We start from the raw sequence: 16012 nt of genomic DNA on the forward strand, positions 1-16012 counted from the left end.
AACTACACACAGCGACATAATTACACAATTGTATACACAAGGCATAAAAGCCACGTAAAAAAAGTATACAATCACATACAACACTCAACAATCACATGACATCACATGACACCTACTACTCATGTCGCAACAACCATACACCCTATTTACAACTCCATTTACAACTCACTCAATCAGCACTTCATCGATGAGGGCCTCCCCATGCAATTTGGGTTGAGGGGGTTAATTGACCATACTTCACATTTGTTCAGTGTGGGTTAGTGTGTTGGTGGGGAGCATCAATGTGGGAACGTAGAGTAGAGAATGAAATGAATTTTGTATGTTGAACTTATTTTACACCGTATGTAGCCAACCATGCTAATCGGAGGTGCAGGGAACATATAATAACGATTAGGAATTGTGATCATTCATGCAAGCAATATCCATGCACAATCCTGCTAATCATTGGAGATCTAGGGTGGTTTGGTCAATACATGCGTTTCCACACATCCGATGACTAATGCAACCTTACATCCTACATATTACACATTAACACAACATGTAAACACAACCAGTAACATAGAAATATACACCATCACATATTACCACACACATCGCCATACTCCCAACCAGACATGTACTTGAGCGTCAATACAAAGTGCAATAAGCAAGCACAGTCACACGTACAAACTACACACGTGTGAAATACACAACCACATCAGCATAACTAGTCTTCAATCCAAACGCCTTGCATTTCAGACTTCAGTGTCTCTGCTTAGCAACAGTAAGACCATACGGCCAGACGAGGGTTGCTGGGAACCAAGAGCTGGTCAATAAGAGGGGAGCGTGGCAATCACGGTGGAAAAACACTACAGTTCATGGAAATACAGATCAGCCCAGCACTAGCCCAGCTGCACTCGTACTAAAGTAAGATTCACCCACCACACGCTCCAGGATGGTGTCGGTGGCATCCACCGGCCCTTCGAATCGCTCCTCGGGGTCCATCGAGTCCGTCACGTGACCACGGCAGCCATAATAACGCGACAGATTGGAGATGCTGCACGGTATTTTGGGTAATGCAGAATCGCATGCAATCAACTGTTAACAATGGCTATTGTATGGAGAGGCTGCAAGAGGGTTTTGGGGCTGCCCATTACTAATTTTAGCAGTGAGACACGGACTGAAAAGCCAATAGGCCAATGTGCTAAATAATACTTTTGTTTATACATAGAGACAGAGCAGAGTTCCGATATATTTCCTTTTGGCATACCATTTTAGGTTTTAGAATGGTGTGCTGTTCACCGCAAAACGAGAGCAACATGACGTGCGGTGAAACATATTCCTGTAGATGATATCATCTCTCAGGTCGATGTGGCCCTTAAAGGCATAGGACACATCCAAGCAGACGTTGCGAGAGCTGAAATAGCAACTATTCTTAAGAATTTCGATTTAAAGCTTTCGTGACTGCAATGATTCATCTTCTTTGGTTCTTTCGGTAAAGTCACGTAGAATGAGAATAAAATAATAAATTGATAAAATAAAATAACACAATAATATTCTCACGACGTTTCGGCCACAACACAAGCGGCCTTCATCAGGTGAAGGGAGCGAGACTGTCTGGTAGGACCGCGCTGGAGTGAGAGAGCCACGTTCAGATCACGGCTTTTAAGCTATGTGAGAGGAACAAAGAGCCTTGACGAAGGAATTAGCATAAAATTTAGCATTGAAAAGGCTGAATGATTAGCTTGTGACTGGTCACAGAAATAGCTATGTTAAAAGTTAAAGCATACACATCCGCAGAGGCACCCATTGTTAAAAGGAATTAGCATAGAATTTAGCATTGAAATAGCTAAATTAAGGCATTCACTTGTAACTGCTACAGAAATAGTTACGTTGAAGTCAGAGCATACACATTCACCGAGGCACTTAGTACAAATCAAAACAGGAGAATTTAGCATTGAAATAACTAGGCGAATTTAGCATTGAAATAACTGGGTGATTTGCTAGTGACTGGTCACAGAAATGACTACAAATCTGAGCTATTCACAGTACTATATAGTGAACCAATAAAAACTAAAATATAAATTACCTTCATGTTATCAATAAACTCTATATTCTCCAATCAGCTAAGCTACCAACCATAAGTCGTTATATATCACAATGCTATATGGCGAAAAAATGGGTGGATTCTTACCCTCAAATTTCCGTACCACGGATAGCTACGGGCCCCGTTCAGACGGACGAGTTCGTCCATGGTCGGAACAGAGGAGGGGGAGAGAGACAGCTGCGAAGCCCTAGTATACTCCATGTTGTAAACCATACCATTAACCGTGGTGTGAGAGGTATTAAGAGGCAATGCTGGCGAAAGAGCTGCGGTCTGAAGGTCATCTTAAAATTACAATTAATTAAGAACAGAAATCATTTCTACAATTAATTAAGAACAGAAATCATTTCTGTTCTTAATTAATTGTAATTTTATGATGACCTTCAGACCGCAGCTCTTTCGCCAGCATTGCCTCTTAATATCTCTCACACCACGGTTAATGGTATGGTTTACAACATGGAGTATACTAGGGCTTCGCAGCTGTCTCTCTCCCCCTCCTCTGTTCCGACCATGGACGAACTCGTCCGTCTGAACGGGGCCCGTAGCTATCCGTGGTACGGAAATTTGAGGGTAAGAATCCACCCATTTTTTCGCCATATAGCATTGTGATATATAACGACTTATGGTTGGTAGCTTAGCTGATTGGAGAATATAGAGTTTATTGATAACATGAAGGTAATTTATATTTTAGTTTTTTATTGGTTCACTATATAGTACTGTGAATAGCTCAGATTTGTAGTCATTTCTGTGACCAGTCACTAGCAAATCACCCAGTTATTTCAATGCTAAATTCGCCTAGTTATTTCAATGCTAAATTCTCCTGTTTTGATTTGTACTAAGTGCCTCGGTGAATGTGTATGCTCTGACTTCAACGTAACTATTTCTGTAGCAGTTACAAGTGAATGCCTTAATTTAGCTATTTCAATGCTAAATTCTATGCTAATTCCTTTTAACAATGGGTGCCTCTGCGGATGTGTATGCTTTAACTTTTAACATAGCTATTTCTGTGACCAGTCACAAGCTAATCATTCAGCCTTTTCAATGCTAAATTTTATGCTAATTCCTTCGTCAAGGCTCTTTGTTCCTCTCACACAGCTTAAAAGCCGTGATCTGAACGTGGCTCTCTCACTCCAGCACGGTCCTACCAGACAGTCTCGCTCCCTTCACCTGATGAAGGCCGCTTGTGTTGTGGCCGAAACGTCGTGAGAATATTATTGTGTTATTTTATTTTATCAATTTATTATTTTATTCTCATTCTACGTGACTTTACCGAAAGAACCAAAGAAGGTATTCTTAAGAATGCTAAGAAACCCATTAGCAACATCAGCAAAAATGAACGCTCTGAACTCGCGAATTTAAAAAAACAGAAGTGATATAGTCATCTTCTCAGCAGACAAAGGAAACGCTACTGTATTTATGGATAAAGATTCGTACAACAACAAAATCCAGAACCTACTCAACGATGGAAGTTACTCAAAAAATAAAAAATACCCTAATAATAGCCTAACTATAAAAACTAACAAGATCATCACAAGTTCGACCTCCCTAATCGAACCAACTAAACGTCCCTCCTTAAAACCTTCTGCTGCAAGACCCCCTAGATTCTGTGGTCTCCCCAAGATTCATAAAGAAGGCAATCCACTACAGGTTCTCCGGTTTTTCCCTACACATTAAAAAACACGCGTTTGGAGTATTTGGCTGCAATATATTTCGACATGATAAGACACTTCATTCACTCATTGTTTTTTTTCGGTAAAGTCACGTATGTATGATGAGTAATTTTATGCAGTCACGAAAGCTTTAATACACTTCATTGACATTTTATTTGCGACTGGGTCACTTAAAAAAAGTGCTAAATAGCTCAGCGAGCCTTAGCTGGTAAAAAACAAATGCGCGTGATCGTGAGTGTCCGTGTGTAAACGCGCGTGGGTGTTTCTGCATGTGCATACGTGACCTCGTGTCTGTGTGTGGGGAACGCAAGCACAATGTTTAGCACGCAGCACTACCTACCCAGCGACCCGAGTTAGATTACTAAATGTATATTAAGTGTGATATAATCAATGTTTTACGTCACGGCTCCTTGGAAACAAATATGGGTCCCCTGCATGCCGAAAGTCGGGAAAACCAGATGACGAAGACGAACCAGCACTAGAATGGGAAGCAGATGAACAGAATACAAGAGACATCAAGAGACATCGATCAGCATGATGAGAATAACTAGAGCCTCTTGGTGTCCGTGGCGCAGCTCGACGCACAATTACCCACGGCTGCGGCGAGAAGGGGACTTAGACGGGGTGGTTTCAAGCCGCCGATGTTCCCGCTGGGGAGACCACGCGGTCATCTGGCCACCAATTCGCCCACTGACGGCACAGCGCGTCCGACGGCCCCCCCAATTCGTGCAAAGCACGGGAAACGACGCAAGGCACGATCGCTCCGGCAGCACACGAGGGAGCGGCGGGCCGACCCAGACATTTACCTCCCGTCAGGGAATTCGTGGCAGAGGGAATGTGACCGGACCGCCTTTACCTGTCGGTTCGAAGCAGCATACGAATCTGTTGGATGAACGGAGGAGGAGGAGGCTCTACGGGCCTTGCCGACGGCCCTCGACGATAACGCTCTGGCAGCGTTCCGAGACATCCCCGAGAAAGGACGAGGCACCCTCCGAAATGGCAGCCGCCTTCGATCCACCATCCAATGTGCAGAGGAAATTCCTGCAGTGGAGGCGAGGGGAGGCCGAGACGCCCCTCGCTTTGAAAGTGGGGGGCCCTTGAAAGCGCGGGGCCCGTGGCATGTGTCACTATACTCTTTGGTTCTTACGGTAAAATCACGTAGGTAGAAATAAAATAAATGACGGCGTTTCGAACGCAACACAAGCGCCCGTCTTCAGGTGAACAATCGCGAGAGCCGCGATGTCTGCTCCCTTGTGTAGCTACTTGGCGGTGGCAGTGCGAGGCTGGGGTCGACGCAGGGAGGAGACATCACGACGACGGCCCCGAGATCGGAGGCAGAGAGAGAGAGAGCGACCCCCTCTACCGCAAGAACCCACGAATTGCTTCCGGTGTGAGCAACTGGGCCACATTGTGCCAGGGTGCCAGAGTGATGGCTTGTCAACGACAATGCCGCCGACATCCTCCGTCCCACCGACAACCACTTCCCAAGCCCGACAAGCAAGTCGCGACAAATCAGACACCTGCAGAGATGGCAACGTTTTTGGAACCCTGAGGTGTAACAATTTATTCTCGTGTACTACCCGCATCAACCGACCCCTGCAGGCTAGTGGGAACCACCATGCAGTGATGCTGCAGCCCCTCGTCCCACCTCATCAAAAGTCCTTCTGAGGGACTACCTGCGAAGTCCCCAATGAGCAGGGTCTTTGCGATTCAACTCAGCGCGGCGCCGCAAGCTCAACAATGTCACATCCTCTACCTGCAGCCGCCCCCACTCGGCCTGCGTGAGACCCAACGTGTTGTCCCCAGGTGTCACCACCCTGGCCGGTTCTGCGTCACTCAACGTCGCCCCGAGCTTTGGTGACACTGCCAAGGGTGGTCTACATTAATGCAAACCCACACACCTGATGACGACCGTTTGTGTTATGGTCGAAACGTCGTGAGAATTTTTATTGTTTTATATATGTTTTATTATTTTATTGTTTCCCTTCAACGTGACTTTACCGAAAGAGCTAAGAATATGAAATATAGCTATTAATATGTATATCCCTGCTAACAGCGTCAGTTATATTCTTAGCTCTTTCGGTAAAGTCACGTTGAAGGGAAACAATAAAATAATGAAATATTTTTTATTTATATATATATTTTATTATTTTATTGTTTCCCTTCAACGTCACTTTACAGAAAGAGCTAAGAATATGAATTACTGCAGTCACGAAAGTTTTGAATCAGCGTCAGTTATATTTTTAAAATATGTAATAATAATACAACTTTTTGCGATTTTTTTATTATTGTGTTAGAGTTATACCAGCAATAATTGATCTAAATTATATGCGATATGAAGAAGGGCCATTTCGCAGACTATCCGTTTTCCTTTTCAGCGGTGTTAATGGCGAGTGTGTTGAGTTTTGTTTCGTGTTCGTTTTTGTTTGGCTGTTTTTGCTATAATTTCTATTTTCTGCACCGTTGTACATGTACATGTTTTCACTCTATCGCTTTTGTCATGTTGGTGACCCAGGTCTTGCGCTCTTCTCACCTGGTGAACCTAAACGTCAAACCCAAACAACGATTCGTTCATTCTTTACACATCGATAGACACCCCTGTATCTTGTTCAACTTTTCCATACCTTAATTTTGTAACCTAATTACGATCCAACCTTGATTTGAAGCTTTCGTGACTGCAGGAATTACTCTTTGGTTCTTTCGGTAAAGTCACGTAGAAAGAAAATAAAATAAATAGAATGACATTTCGAGTCCTATTCGGCCGTCTGAAATGCTTTCTTTATGATATTAGGAAACCACTGGTGATATGCACTTTTAAATCTAGATTAAAAACTAACTTCTAAAAAAAATGTGTTTAGTTTATCCTTCCCCCGCATCTCCAATTAGCACGGTTGAATGCAGACGGTACGAAAGAAGTTCAACAACAACCTCCATTCGCCACTCCGTGGCGGTGACATCACCACGGTGATTATGCCAGGCGAAGTGCACTTTAAAGTGAGGCGACTGGCCGATGCACCACCTGTGCACCCAACTGTGCCCACCTACTATGTTTAGCCACCTGGCGCTTGCTCGGGTTTGTGAGCGTCGCTCCATAGCCCTCCGTTCATGCTGAAGGGCGACTGCCTCCAACTACCCAGTAGCGTCCTTCACAAGCCTCCTCCACAGAGGCCGATCTTGACACCGCTGGTACCAGTCATCGGAAAGCACACTTAGCTCTACATCCTCTTGTACCACATGATTACATCTCTTCTCGAGCCCCTGCCACGTCCATTTGGCCCCCTCTATCTGGCTGAACAAAAGCTATTTAGGCATGCGGTGGCTGTACATGCAGGCTCTATAACCCAGCCAACGCAGCCTTGCCTGCCGGAGCTCACCGATGAACTTTGTCGAGCTCTTTCAAGGATTTGTGAGGTCCTCACACATGGGGGGGGGGGGGGGTCCGCTTTTCCGCAAGAATACAGGAGGGCATGACGGTGGCCGTGAATACCCGAGGCTTCATGTGGAGCAACAGACCAGGAAGCTTCCACACAGCTTTACCCAGCCTATGAACAGATGCCACTCGACTGATTCGGAGTGAGACTTCTGCTATCAAATCGGAGCTGGTCATAAGCACACTGCCCAGGTATGGAAAACTCTTCACTCTCTCGACAACTACCCCATCACCAATCGGGAGTTGAGGGGGTGGAGTGTTTGATGGCACAAAATACCCAGCCAGGTGCTTAGTTTTGGTGGGGCTGATGGTAAGTTTGTAGCATGCTCCAGGTCTAGCAGCAGCTATTCCAACTTCTTCTAAGTGAACAGCAATCACCAGATCATCAGCATATATAAATGGTTGACCAATAGGCAGCTATCCCTCGACCACATTGATCAGCCTCCCACTGTATCTGTACCAGATGGAGATTCTGCCAGTACAGCCAAGGAAGGCTTCTCGAACTACGTTGTAGAAAAAGATGTTAAATAATGTTGGAGCCACAGCACATCCCTGTCGCACCCAAAGGTGAACAGGGAATGGCTCTGACTCCCAGCCACGTAGCTTTACTCCGGCCTAACCACCATCATCAAGGTCCTTAATGATTGTGAGCAGTCAGGGACTCCAAAAGCATGAAAAAAAAGTTCAACATTCATTACCACTCCCCACCTTAAACACCTACACACACAGCGACAAAAGACACGTTTGACAAAGTCCCTCCTGCAGGAGAGAAGGCTTAAAAACGTGAAACCAAATTTATTTTTACATCATTTCTTTGCGGTCTCCTTGTCAGCACCACAACATCCATGTGGGAACAAGTCATTAAACTGGTAATGCAGGGGGTGCAGGGTTATCAAAAAAGCTTGCGCTTATGTGGGCACATGTGAGTGCTAACATCTATGTGCATGTGATTGTGTGAGAGTGCATGGGCATTGCACGTGTGAAAACTTATTATTTACACGCGCAGGACATGAGTTTCTCATTATTTGATGGAAAGTATTAAAGCTGGTTTATCACTCATTTTGCTGGTGATGCTCAATGTAGCTGGCTGTAGCTGGTATTATCAGCTGTTAATGATAATGTGAGATGATGTTGGTGACACTGGGTGTGTTTTGGGGTGTTGCCGTTGAGTCTGGGTGTTACTGGCCACACAGGGTACTTGTATCCGTGTGTTGTTAACGTCGCAGTTAACACACGGTCGGTACGGCGACCGGCTCCTCTTGAGGGCGCTCCACCTTCATCTTCTTCTCCGCTGCAGACACGGGGATCCGTCACTCATGGCGCGTGCGTGCAGTAGTGTGCTGGTTAATGCACTGCAAACCCAGTCACCTGATTTCAATTCCCGCTTGCGATCAACAGCAATGGCAAATATTTGATCAAGTCCTGGGTCTCCCCGAGGTCGACGGAGCCTTAAATGAGTACCGGGCACGATGTGTAACCATCAGTGCTGGGGAAACAAAGGCAGCCGAGCCTGGTGTTGACTACCCACCCCTCGTGTAATCCTGGATCTTCAGAGACGCTTGCTAACAGCACTTGCCCCAAGTCTGTTAAAGGTGATACGATTTTTGTTTTTGTCGTGTGTGTGTGTGAGCAACCCCTCGACTTCTGTACGTGTCTGCATGTGTGTGTGTGTGCACATGCACGTGCAAGTGTTTGCGACTGCTGGATTAGTGCATGTCTCTGTGTTCATGGTGTGTGTGTGTGCCTTCACCGTGTTTGGCTTTTGCAGGCTGTGGAGAGCTCTTCTTTGGTTTCTCTGGCGCTTTCATCAGTTTCCAGCGACTACAGATCTACAGAGACGGATGAGATAGCACTCAACGGGTTCTCATCACTCACTCAGTCAACTACTTAAACACTCATTCACTTATTCATAATAAAGGTTTTTGTGTTAGATCGCGTTTATTTATAAATGTGTCGTAACCCTCCACCACCCGACACGGCCAATCAGCAAAAAAAGTGTCACGTTGACAAAAAGACAAATAGTTCACTACTTTAGCCCACCGGTGTGTTGAAGAGTGAATCCACATTTACAAATAAACGCGATCTAACCCAAAAACCTTTATTATGAATGATATTGGTCGCGAAAGCCTACGTGTTAAACTGACTCATTCACTTACTCAGCCACTCAGGTACTCGTTCAACGATCCAACCACTCATGCGCTCAACTACACTCTCTCACCTACCCAAGCACTCACTCAACCATTCATTCACCCACTCATATGCTCAAACATGCACTCAAATAACCACATTAATCACCAAACCACTAAAATTCCTCACTCAGCACCCATCCGCACGTGTGCACAAGTGGTTTGTGAAATGGAATGATGGAGATAATGATGATGATGGAGATGATGATGTGAGCAAGATGTTAGCACACAACAATCACGTGTTACCTCAAACACTTTTGAGTTAGGATCCAATTTCTTTTCTTGAAATGGCAGAGATTTCCCGTCACTGGATGGTAGATACTGCAAGCACAAGCACATGAACAGATGCACAAGCGAACTTTTTTTTATTTTCAATCACTTCCTCAAGTCCCCACGTCTTCATGTTTCCAGGATTTCTGCGTCAATAAAGACCGTTTTATCCAAATCCTAAGTGACCCCGTGTCACGTGTGACCCTGTGCTAATATTGTGTCTCTATGCCTCCTATCTGTCTCTCATTTACCATGCCTCCTGTGTGTTCCCCACGTCCCTAAGTCGCTTGTATCGCTGCATTGTCTTGGTGTCCTTGTAATTCCCGTGTCTAAAAGTCCATGTATCTCCTTGGCACTCAACTACCCCTGTGCCTCCACATGTCCCTGTCTCCCCATGTCTCACCATGCCAAAGGGGTTGACGAACGTCTGCAGGACACGCGCTGCCTTCATCTGGGACGTGGAGCTCTGAGCAGTGCGAGCCTCGTTCTGCTGCTCTTCGCTGTCCTGCACACCACAGCAGAGCGCAGAGCGCTACAGCACATCGCAGCGCACTACAGCAACATGACAGCAATTTCAGCACAGCTCAGAATGCGACAGCACACAAGAGAACGCACAGAACGCCCCAGCACATGATGGCTAACACAGCAAACACAGCACGGTACAGAAAGCTACAGCACACGAGATCACACACACAGTGCTTTCGCCAGCGGTGTGGGAGATGAGACATGGGTTGGTTGTGGTCGTGTGAGAATGTTGGGCTCACGTCAAACAGGGTGAGGACCGGGCGCGTGGCAGGCACCGCCCTCCGTGCTCCCTCCACTGCACCACACAAAGACAAAAGTCAAAGATCCTCAATATAGCCTTGAAAAGACTTTTAGGGCAAGTGCTGTTAGCGAGCATCTACGAAGGTCAGCACAGAACACGAAGGGGATGGGAGGACCAACACTACACCCAGCCACCTTTGTCTCCCCAGTGCTGATGCTTTACAACCACTGAGTACTCATTTAAGGCTGAATTAATCTAAGGGAGCCCAAGGACCGGTTTAGATATTCGTCACCGGTGTTGGCCATAAGCAGCAATCGAACTTGGGTCGCCAGGTTAATAGTGCAGCACGCTAACCAGCTAAACTACTGCTGTTCGTCGTGACCGGGAATGGAACTTAGGCCATCAGGAACGTGCCACTACACACTACCACTGCACAACCGCTCTCTAGTGACATACAGACATACGCTAGCACAGAAGATGCACAGAGATACAGACTGAACAATACACACGTGAACACACACACCCACACACGCGCAATAATATACAGGGCCACACACCTGTTGCAACCGCTGACACACAAGACATACGCATGCAGACAGGCAAATAAAGACACGTTAACACCTGTTTGACCACTAGTGGGCGGTATATACTCCGCGAAGGGACAGTCCTTTGGAACTACTGGTCGTAGGTTGGTTTCCTCAAGGTCCTTTCCCAGTCTGTTGGTCAGTAGTTGAGTGGTCCATATTTCTGCTGGACGCTTGGTTTCGTTCTTGATTGTCCGTGACAGGTCGTTGAGTTCTGTTATCATTTGAATTCCTGTAAAGTCCTCAACTTCTTCATCTTCTGGATCCCTATGCTGCTCCGGCATTGACTGTGCCCATATTTGTCGGGATTCAAGGTTCATGACGGGTTTAAGGCGATTCAGTAGTTCGATCCCAATGATCAGCTTTTTTCCTGGGTTCTGCACGACATATAGTGGATGGCTCATGTTGACTTTGTTGAACGTGAGCTTCATCATGACCTTGCCCAATGGCCGCATGTGGGTCCCTTCGCATCCTGAGTAGGTGAGCCTACTTGGCATCATCTGTAACGTTTCATTCTTCCTCTGGACGGCAGTCTGGAGTTCATCAAACATGTCTCTGGATATCATGGATATTTCTGCTCCCGTATCACAAAGGCCCTGGCTGGTCAGGGTGTCTTGCAGTATTACTTCCACGTGGACTCGTCCGACCGGTCCTACGGGAATTAATTCCCCCAGATGGTACCCTTTACCCTCTGGTACCACCTCGGTGACTGCTTTGGGGTTTCTTGAGTTTCTTATGTTCTCTTGGGCTATCTTTGCGTTGGGTGCGTCCTCTTCCTGTGTGTGTTCTGTTGGTATTCTTTTCTTGGCTGTTCGCATGGGAGTCTTCATACTCTCTTGATGTTCTCTTTCCATCCGAATATAGTGAGCGTATCGACTCCTGTTGGCTGCCTGTGGTCTATGCCCCATTGCTAGCGGAGGCGGCAGTGGGAGACGATATGGGGATTGGTTCGGTGGGCGTCGGCCTCCGCGGGGTAGGTATGATCCGTCATTCGCTCTCCATCCTCCATAGTTCCAAGATCCGCCCTCTTCTATATTCCAGGGCTGTGGCGGCCGTGTGTGCCAGGTCCCCCATGACCCGTTGTCCGGCGTGTTGCTGCTGAGTTTTGATCCTCGTGGATTTGGCGCCCTCTCCTGGGGTGTTTCATGTTCGTTCCGGGTGGTACTGTTATTATTCCCTGGAGACTCGTTTCCCTCCAGATTGAGACGATCTTTGTCTTTGGTGATGATGTGTGTTTTAGCTGTGCTAGTGGTTCTCCGTCCGTTCACCCAGGCCGTGTGGGCCTTGCTTTCAATCTGGCGCAAGGAGGCAGTCTCGGGGTCTAGCATCGTTCCTACTATCTTCACTATTTCAGGTCTTAGTGATTGGAAGAACATAACTTTTAATATCTTCCCTTCTTCCTGGGCGTTGTCCACGTCACCTGCGGAATTTGCTCTCTTGAGGCGTAGGAGATAATCTCGTGGGTCTTCGTCCGCACGCTGAGTCATCAATTTTGCCGCGTTCAATCCTTCAGATAGTGTGGAGTATTCCCCAAATCTATTAACTACTGCTCGGCTTAATTGCTTAAAATCGCTCTTGACCCTATTTGGCAGGGATGTTACCCATGGTCTGGCGGTTTCATGTAAGCTCCTTGACAATAAACATGCTTTTTCTGCTGATTTACCCAGACCCCGGATCTTAGCCTCCTGTCCTACTGTAGCTATGTGGTTGTGTATATCCCTGGTTTTGTTGTGTGGATCGAAATAGGGAATTCTGACGAGCGCTTTGTCCATCAATTTCAGAGTCTTACTACTGAATGAGTATTCGGACAGTTGATCGTCGTCAGAGGCGTCAGATTCAGAGGATTTGTCACTCGAGCTGTCCCTGCCTTCGCTATCACTACTGTCATGTTTCCCGTGTCTGTGTCGTGGTCTCCCTCTGTCCGAGGATTCGTATCTGTCCCGTGGCTTGTGTCCCTTATTTCTCTTATGTGGGTCTTGTGATCCATGCCTGTGGGTTGGTGTGCGTGATCTCCTTGAGCTGTGTCTATGTGGTGAGTGTTTTTGTCCTTGACCTTCACGCCGTCTACTACGTGTGTGGTGGCTGCTAGGTGATGTGCTGTGTTTATGTTTGTCTGGTGCTACATGGTTGTCGGGATTCCTGTGTTTGTCATCTGTGGTGCGGGTGGTTTTGCGTTGGTAATTTTAATGTGTCGTGCGTTTCTCTGGTGAGCTGTCCCTTGTACCCGTGTTATGTTGGTCATGTTTGCGTGAGGTGCGTTTCTCTGGTGAGCTGTCTGAGCTATCTGCATCTGATGGGTCATGTTGGCGTGATGTACGCCTTCCTGGAGAGTGATCCCTGCTGTAGGTTCCACGTCGGTCATGCTTACGTGAGGTGCGTTTTCCAAGTGAGCTGTCTCTGTCATCTGCACCATGTCGGTCGCACTTGCGTAGCGTGCGTCTTTCTGGTGAGCTGACTGAGCTATCTGGAACTGGTTGGTCATGTTTGCGCGAGGTGCGCTTCTCCGGAGAGTAGTCCCTGCCATAGATTCCACGTCGGTCGTGCCTGCGTGGAAGGAGTCTACCAAGTGAGCCGTCTCTGTCATCTGCATCATCTCGGTCGTACTTGGGTAGCGTGCGTCTTTCTGGTGAGTTGTCTATGTCATGTTGCTCGTTTCGCCCCAGCTCCGCCCTTTGTCGCTCTATCAGTACAGAATACCCTGGTGACTTAGGGTTAATATTTTGCCTCTCTCTAACCTCGGGGTGGTCGGCCTCCTGTTTTCCTGTTTGTGTCCGTATTTCCCCTTCCCTCTCCTCGATTTGCGAGGGGGTTTCTTTATCAAAATCGCTTTGCATTGTAGCCATACTTTGTGTGGGATCTGGCCCTGGGCTACGTCCGCATGGCTCGGAGTGTGGTAAACTGTTACTCCCGTATGTGTTCTGTGTACCGACGTCTGGGGGTCCCGCTGGTGCATTCAGCGCCGACTCTTTTTCTCTCACGAGGGCGTGCAGACGCACTACCTCTTCTATTAGGGACAGTTTTTCCTTCCTTTCCCTCTCAAATTTTTCCCCAGTCCATAATCTTTCTCTGTCTGTCTGTGTGAGGAGATACGAGTCTAACCTTGCTATTTCTGCAATTTTTATGTCACGTTTGGCTTTGCTACATTTCATCACATCCTTAAGTAGTTTCCTCCTATGTGCCTTAACATCTTCTCTATGTCTCCCCTCCCATATGTCTTTCTGCTCTGTCTGCTCTCTAGCAGTCCGTCCAGTACGTTTTAACACAAATTCACGATATTGTTTTTCCATAGATTCTATCTCCTCCTCGGAGGGCCACTCTGTATCAGTGTTATGCGTTGGGATGTCACCCTCAGAACGTTGCGGGTCATGTGCCATCTCTATTATGTAGTGTAGTTAATAGACTTAAGAGTGTATCTTAACTCTAGCCTCTCATGTGTGGCGTGAGTTACCCTGGAATTCCCCTCAGAGCGCACATAAAAACATTTGTATCACAGAATATGTTGGTTCAATTTGAGCAAATAATCTTACTCCCACTGTCTTTGTTATACACTGCTACTCTGGTATTTTCTTCAGAGTGCGTTTTTTGTTTGTTTTACACCGTTTACCGTCACAGCGCAATGTTAGTTCACAAAACCTTGATTTGTACAACAGTGATTCGTTCCTTCATTTAAGCATAACCTGTCTGCGAGAGATCCCGGACGAGACCCCAATTTGTTCTGTATGTGGGTGTGTGAAAATTGATGAAAAATAATGAAAATTAAATGAAATTCGAAATTTGCATAATTAATCCAAAATTATGTTAATTCGTGTAATTATGCGTATAACTATGCTAATTAGAGAGGTAATCGTATTAATTATACGAGTGGGTGTGGTTGTGTTAATGATGAAAGCCTTTATGATAATCAGGTCCCGCCTCGTTGACGAGGTGGGGTTATCAATCAGGATAACGCAACTGTGCCCACCTACTATGTTTAGCCACCTGGCGCTTGCTCGGGTTTGTGAGCGTCGCTCCATAGCCCTCCGTTCATGCTGAAGGGCGACTGCCTCCAACTACCCAGTAGCGTCCTTCACAAGCCTCCTCCACAGAGGCCGATCTTGACACCGCTGGTACCAGTCATCGGAAAGCACACTTAGCTCTACATCCTCTTGTACCACATGATTACATCTCTTCTCGAGCCCCTGCCACGTCCATTTGGCCCCCTCTATCTGGCTGAACAAAAGCTATTTAGGCATGCGGTGGCTGTACATGCAGGCTCTATAACCCAGCCAACGCAGCCTTGCCTGCCGGAGCTCACCGATGAACTTTGTCGAGCTCTTTCAAGGATTTGTGAGGTCCTCACACATGGGGGGGGGGGGGGGGGGTCCGCTTTTCCGCAAGAATACAGGAGGGCATGACGGTGGCCGTGAATACCCGAGGCTTCATGTGGAGCAACAGACCAGGAAGCTTCCACACAGCTTTACCCAGCCTATGAACAGATGCCACTCGACTGATTCGGAGTGAGACTTCTGCTATCAAATCGGAGCTGGTCATAAGCACACTGCCCAGGTATGGAAAACTCTTCACTCTCTCGACAACTACCCCATCACCAATCGGGAGTTGAGGGGGTGGAGTGTTTGATGGCACAAAATACCCAGCCAGGTGCTTAGTTTTGGTGGGGCTGATGGTAAGTTTGTAGCATGCTCCAGGTCTAGCAGCAGCTATTCCAACTTCTTCTAAGTGAACAGCAATCACCAGATCATCAGCATATATAAATGGTTGACCAATAGGCAGCTATCCCTCGACCACATTGATCAGCCTCCCACTGTATCTGTACCAGATGGAGATTCTGCCAGTACAGCCAAGGAAGGCTTCTCGAACTACGTTGTAGAAAAAGATGTTAAATAATGTTGGAGCCACAGCACATCCCTGTCGCACCCAAAGGTGAACAGGGAATGGCTCTGACTCCCAGCCACGTAGCTTTACTCCGGCCTAACCACCATCATCAAGGTCCTTAATGATTGTGAGCAGTCAGGGACTCCAAAAG

Source organism: Petromyzon marinus, chromosome 46 (genome assembly GCF_048934315.1).
Source record: "Petromyzon marinus isolate PM22_M1 ecotype Great Lakes invasive population chromosome 46, UKy_Petmar_22M1.pri1.0, whole genome shotgun sequence".
Taxonomy (NCBI): domain Eukaryota; kingdom Metazoa; phylum Chordata; class Hyperoartia; order Petromyzontiformes; family Petromyzontidae; genus Petromyzon; species Petromyzon marinus.